This window comes from Dromiciops gliroides, chromosome 2, assembly GCF_019393635.1.
Source record: "Dromiciops gliroides isolate mDroGli1 chromosome 2, mDroGli1.pri, whole genome shotgun sequence".
In the NCBI taxonomy this organism is placed as follows: Eukaryota; Metazoa; Chordata; class Mammalia; order Microbiotheria; family Microbiotheriidae; genus Dromiciops; species Dromiciops gliroides.
The window spans coordinates 354,750,686-354,756,685 of NC_057862.1; positions in this window are offsets into that span (position 1 = coordinate 354,750,686).

The window sequence follows — 6,000 nt, forward strand, 5'->3', positions numbered from 1 at the left end:
TTTGTGGTAAATGAGATTTATCCTCATCTCTCACTCAGAGCTTGCATCCACGTCCATCCATCCATGGCCTCTCCTCTGTTCGAGTCAAATGCTGGTGGACCCCTACCATCAGGCAGGGCTTCTTCATTATATGTGAGCAGGCCCAGATCACATCCCTAGACAGGGTTGAGGGAGATGGAGCCAACATAAAATGAAAGCTTCTAGAGCTGGGAGGGACCTGAGAGCCTGTCTAGTCCACGCTTTCATTTTGTACATCAGGAAACTGCGACCCAGAGAGAAGGGGACTTAAAAAGCGAGAGCTTCCCCAAAGGATGTAGGGCAGAGTCTCGTCAGAAAGCCAAGTCCCCCTCTATTCCTCGCAGAAGCCATGGAATCACTCCCAGGAGACCCAGGTGTCACTCTAGGCCCCACTGGGCACAGGCTCTCTGCCTGAACTGGCTGGGTCCACAGCCCTGGCTCTCAGAAGCCTGGATGGCAGCACCTCCAGGCCTTGCAGACAGGACTAGCGTGGACAGAAAGGCGGGGCGCTGTGGAGGCTGGGATATTCCTGGCTTTCCTCCAACATCCTTTAGTCTCCATGGGTTTCCAAAGCCCTTGGTGCAGTGGGCGTCTAGAGATGCCCGTGCACCTGGGGAGGAAGCCCTGGGAGTCCCAAGGCCCAGCACATTGGGGGCGGGGGGAGGGGGAGGGAGTGAGGAGACAGGGAGTTGCTGGCGCCCCTCACCCTCTGTCCATCCTCTCCTCCCTCCCTATGTCTGGCTCCCTCCCTCGATCCCTCACTCACTCGGCTGCACACTGGCCTCCACAAGATGGATTTTCCTGGCTGTGCCAATCTTGCTGCCACCTGTTCGCACTGTGCAGGAGCCAGAAAAGTGGCTCAGCTTCAAACCCAAAGCAGCTGGGAGAGCGGCTGCCAAGCCTCGCCCGCACGCACCCTCCCCAACCCTCCCCGTCCTCTCCCTTCCTCACTGCGGCTGCTGCTGTCCACAGCCATCTTTTCAGCATCCCAGGCATTCCCTCCTTTCTCTCTGGCTTCTGCGGGCTCTGTTCTGCTTCCCCTGGCCTTGGCATCCGTGTACCTCTGAGCATGCATCTTGGAAGGAGGGCCTCACACTCACTTGGGCACCTACCTTTGGCCCTCTCCACATTGCCCACCCAGCTCTCCTGCCTCACCTGGCTCAAGCAGAAGGCTCTTCTCCCTCTTCCCTGACCCCAACCCCAAGGCTCCCTACATATCACCCAGACCCGAAACTCCTGCCTGCTTGGGAAGTGGCTCTCAGAGGTCAAAGTTGGTTGCCAAGTTCTCCCCCTGAACCACAAAATGGCTCCATGTCAGAGCTGGCAGGGACCTCAGGAATCATGTAGTCCAGCCCATACCTGAGCAGGAATTCCCTTTCATAACACCGCCCCCCTCCCCAGGTGTTTTTCCAACCCCTGCTTGAAGACTTTGCCTGATGGGGCACTTTAGGGAAAGCACCAATTCAGAGCCAAAAGAGCTGAGTTCAAATCCTGATTCTGACAGTATGGTGCAGTACAAAGAGCACTGGATTTGGACTCAGAAGCCTGGATTTGAAACCCAAGTTTGTCTATTAGCTGCGTGATGTTGGGCAAGTTGCTTAACCTCTCTGTGCCCAAGGTTGCTAAGCTATAAAATCAGTGAATTGGACTAGATGACTCCCAACATTTCTTCCAGCCCCAAATCTAAACTTCTTGCTCCTATGACTTCTTTTTTTTTTTTCAGGGCAACAAGGGTTAAGTGACTTGCCCAAGTTCACACAGCTAGTAAGTGTCAAGTGTCTGAGGCCGGATTCGAACTCAGGTCCTCCTGAACCCAGGGCCAATGTTTTAGCCACTGTGCCACCTAGCTACCCCCTCTCCTATGACTTCTTGAGACACATGATTTCTCTTTGGAACAGCTCTGATTATTGGAAATTTTCTCTTTCTATTGAGCCAAAATCGTCTAGGCAACTTCTGTTATGGCTTCTAGTTCTGCCCCCCTGGGGCCAAGAAACATAAATGTAATCTCTTCATTATGATCTGCCTCCCCATCAAGTCTTCTCTTCTCCAGGACAAACATTCTCATTTCCTTCAGTGGGTCCTCACGGGGCAGGCTCTCCAGTCCTCTCACCATCCCACTTGTCCTCTGGATGGCCTCCCTTTTTCTCTGTCCTTTTTTTTCAGTGAGGCAATTGGGGTTAAGTGACTTGCCCAGGGTCACACAGCTAGCAAGTGTCAAGTGTCTGAGGTCAGATTTGAACTCAGGTCCTCCTGAGTCCAAGGTCAGTGCTTTATCCACCACGCCACCTAGCTGCCCCTGCTCTGTCCTTCTTAAAGGAAGGAATGTTTCATGGAAAGCTGGATGAAACATGTGACCAGACCAGGGGGACATACAAGGAAATCCATCCCTCCCCTCATCCAGGGCATCAAACCTCTCTTGAGGCTACTTAAGATCACATGACCTCTTTGGGCCACCATGTCGTCTTGTTGACTCATATTGGTTTGCACTAAGGGTCTAAATTAAGACTCTCCCACATTTCCTTTTCACATAAACAGTCATCTAGCCACAGGACCCCATTCTTATACAACTGATTTTTTGAACCAAGCTATAGGACTTTATATTGAAGGGTTTTTCTTCTGGCAATTTAGGAGAAGGAGGCTAATAGACCACAAGCCCCAGCTTGTGGGGTGGGAGAGGAGGTGGGAACATGAAAGACAATTTCCAGCACTGTGTAGGAGGAAAAGCAATGGACAATAAGTCAAAACCTGGGTTCAGCTTCCATCTTTGCTACCTACTGTTGTTTTTCAGTCATGTCTGACTCTTCGGAATTTTGGAATTTGGAATTTTCTTGGCAAAGCTGATGGAGTGGTTTGCCATTTCCTTTTCCAATTCATTTTACAATTGAAGGAACTGAGGTAAACAGCGAATAAGTGACTTGTCCAGGGTCACATAGCTAGTAAGTGTCTGCAAGTCAAATTTGAACTCATCTTCCTGACTCCAGGCCCTGGTCTCTATCCACTGCACCACTTAGTGCCTGCCACCTATTAGCCATGTGTCAATTCACCTCTATGAAATAGGGCTAATTATCTCTTACCCTACCTCTCTCACTGGGCTGTTTTGAGGACCAAATGAGATAACAGATGGGAGGGTGTTTTGTACCAGTGATGTTCACATGTGAGTAATAATTGATGATATTTCTAGTTGGCATCAGAGGTCCTTCCTGGGAACAGGTCTCTAAAGGAGGTGGCAGGCACCAGGAGGTCTTTATATAGGATATCTTATGCCAGGAGCTTGGTCACATCTCTAGGGACGAAGAATCAGACCAACATTTTTCTTTCATTCCTCAGTAATCCTAAAATCCTAGGGTGAGAGAGACAAGAATTGATCAGGAGGTTAAGAGATAGGCATAACTGAAGATGGAATGAGACAGAGACAGACAGACAGATAAACACAGTTCACAGTGCTGTAAAGACAGATGAAGCTTCTGATGGGAACCGACAGGCCAGTGGGAGCAGCCCTGATCCTACTGACCTGGGAGGTGGCTGTTCTAGCCTCCGCCCTCCCTACAGTCACCAGTCCCTCCCTATGGATCAAAGGGAGTCTTCCTGCCCTCCCCACTCCCACTGGTTTCTCAGCTACTTCATTGTACATACACACCTGCACATAGATGCAAATACATACACCCCCATGAAGACATTAGACACACAAACACCTGGTGAGGCATACGCCCAAATAAAAACCCAAAGTCCCAAATCTCAGAGTTAGAAAGGACCTCAGAGAACATCTAATTTAACTTTTACCTGGGAGGAATTTCCTCTACATCCCTGACTTAAAAAAAAAAATGGTTCTATGCTTTTAATGGGGATAGCTGGCAATCGTATAAAACACATTATGGCAAACAATGTTTTACATAGGCAATAGTATATTGTCAAGAGAAGAATAAATGAGTAATACGGTTTTAAGCCAAAAAAAATTCTACAAAGTTTCTAAGAGCCCAAGCTATGAAATTAATTTAAAGGGTCTAGAATAGGCTGCACCAAATAGCTATCATGAAATTTGTTCTAAATAGGGTTAAGTAGAGTTTGGGTAGAACTATATAACATTTGTAGAGCTACTGACACAAATTTTGACGTAGAATAAAATGATTTCTAGTGGCACGGTCCAGAGAACTCCCAGGAAGCTTGTCTATCTCCTAGACAAGGCCCCCTAATCCAACCATAGAAACTTCAGCTGGGCTAAGGATTTCCGAAAATCCGAATTCAGTTCCTACTCCTTGAATTCCTCCAGTAACAGAGAATTTAAAACTTTACAAGGAAATCCGATTCGATTTTTAGACAATTCTAACAGCTATCTCGAATAAGAAGTCACATCACAATGTACTTTAGGTTCACAGGGTATTTTCCTCACCACAACCCTGAGAACTAAGAGAGGCAGTATGGTGTAATGTCAAGCCAGGAAGCCAGGAGGACCTGGGTTCAAGTCCTGCTTCTACCATAAACTGGCTGTGTGGCTCTAGACAAGTTGCTTTACCAATCAGCTCTCTAGACCAAAGTTTCTTAAACTGTGGGTCACAGATCATGTGACTGAATGTGGAGGTTGCAAAAAATTTGGCAACAGTAAAAGGTCATATATACCTATTTTATATACCCATATACCTGGGGTCACGTAAAAATTTCTTGGGCAAAAAGGGGTCGCGAATGGGAAAAGTTTAAGAAACCCTGGTCTAGATAGCTCTGAGGTCATATATTCTAGGGGAAGAGCCAACCTGTATTGGGAAAAAGGGTTTCTTAGCATGAGATTTCTCTATGCCAATGAAATCACAGGCCTAGTCCCTAATCAGATTTCTTTGATAGTCCCACAAACTAACCTCACTTCTATTCTAGGGATAAAAACAAACCCTTTAAGTGGATGGACAACATCTTCCATTTCCACTTGCCGTGGATGTAAAAAGACTTTCAGAGAGGACTTGGGGGTTCTTCCTCTTACTGATATGCTTGGTTTCTATCTCTCTACCACATGGGTAACCCAAGCAACCACTCCTTCTGGTGGAAATTCAGTGACTCAACTCAACAAACAAACATATATTAAGCACTTACAGTGTGCCAGAAACAAAGGCAGAGATTAAACATTCCCTTCTCTCAAGAAACTTACATTATCTAGTTGGACTAAATAATAACAGCTGACATGTATAAAGCATTTTGTGGATCTTAGCTCATTTGATCCCCATTTTACAAATAAAGAAACTGAGCATCAGAGAGGATAAGTGACTTGCCCATTGTCATGCAGCTAGTTGGAGGTGGGATTGGAATCCAGAACTCTCATTGTCTTTCTTGGATAGTTTCTAAGTGGTTTTTTTTTCTGGATTTTTCTGTTTGTTTGATTTTTTCTTAAAGTCAGCTTCATGCCACTAGATTTGAAGTCAAAACTTAGAGTTGACCCCTGACTTTTCCATTTATTAGCTGTATGACAGTGGGCAAGTCATTTTCCTGCTCTGGGCCTTAATTTGATCTTCTGAAAAATAAGGGGATTAGATTAAATGATCTCTGAAGTCATCTCTCCCTCTAGTAGGCCATGATCCTGTTATCCTTCCCTCAGAGTGGATTTTGGGAGAAATGGTTGCCATGCCAGCCCCACTCCCACTCTACAAAACCCCGGGGAGGCCTGGTTTGGCCATGCAGGCCTATCCCTCAGGAGTTGTCTGCTCTGTGCATCAGCTGCCAACCCCTTCAAGCTGGGAGGGTGGAGTGGGCTCCTACTTCTTGCCAAAAAAACCTTTTCCCTGCAGCTCAGTCAGCTCATGGAGCGACATGACAACAGGAGATGAGGCTTCCTTTGAGTGGCTGTGAATTATGTCTATAGAGCTAGGAATGGGGGCGGGGCTGGGCAGGAGAGGGGAGGAGGGAGGAGGGAGTCAGAGGACCTGCCTATCCTGGCTCTGCCATTTATTAGCTGTGTCCTTGGGCAAATCACTTCACCCTGGTTGCGGTTTCCTCACCTGTAAA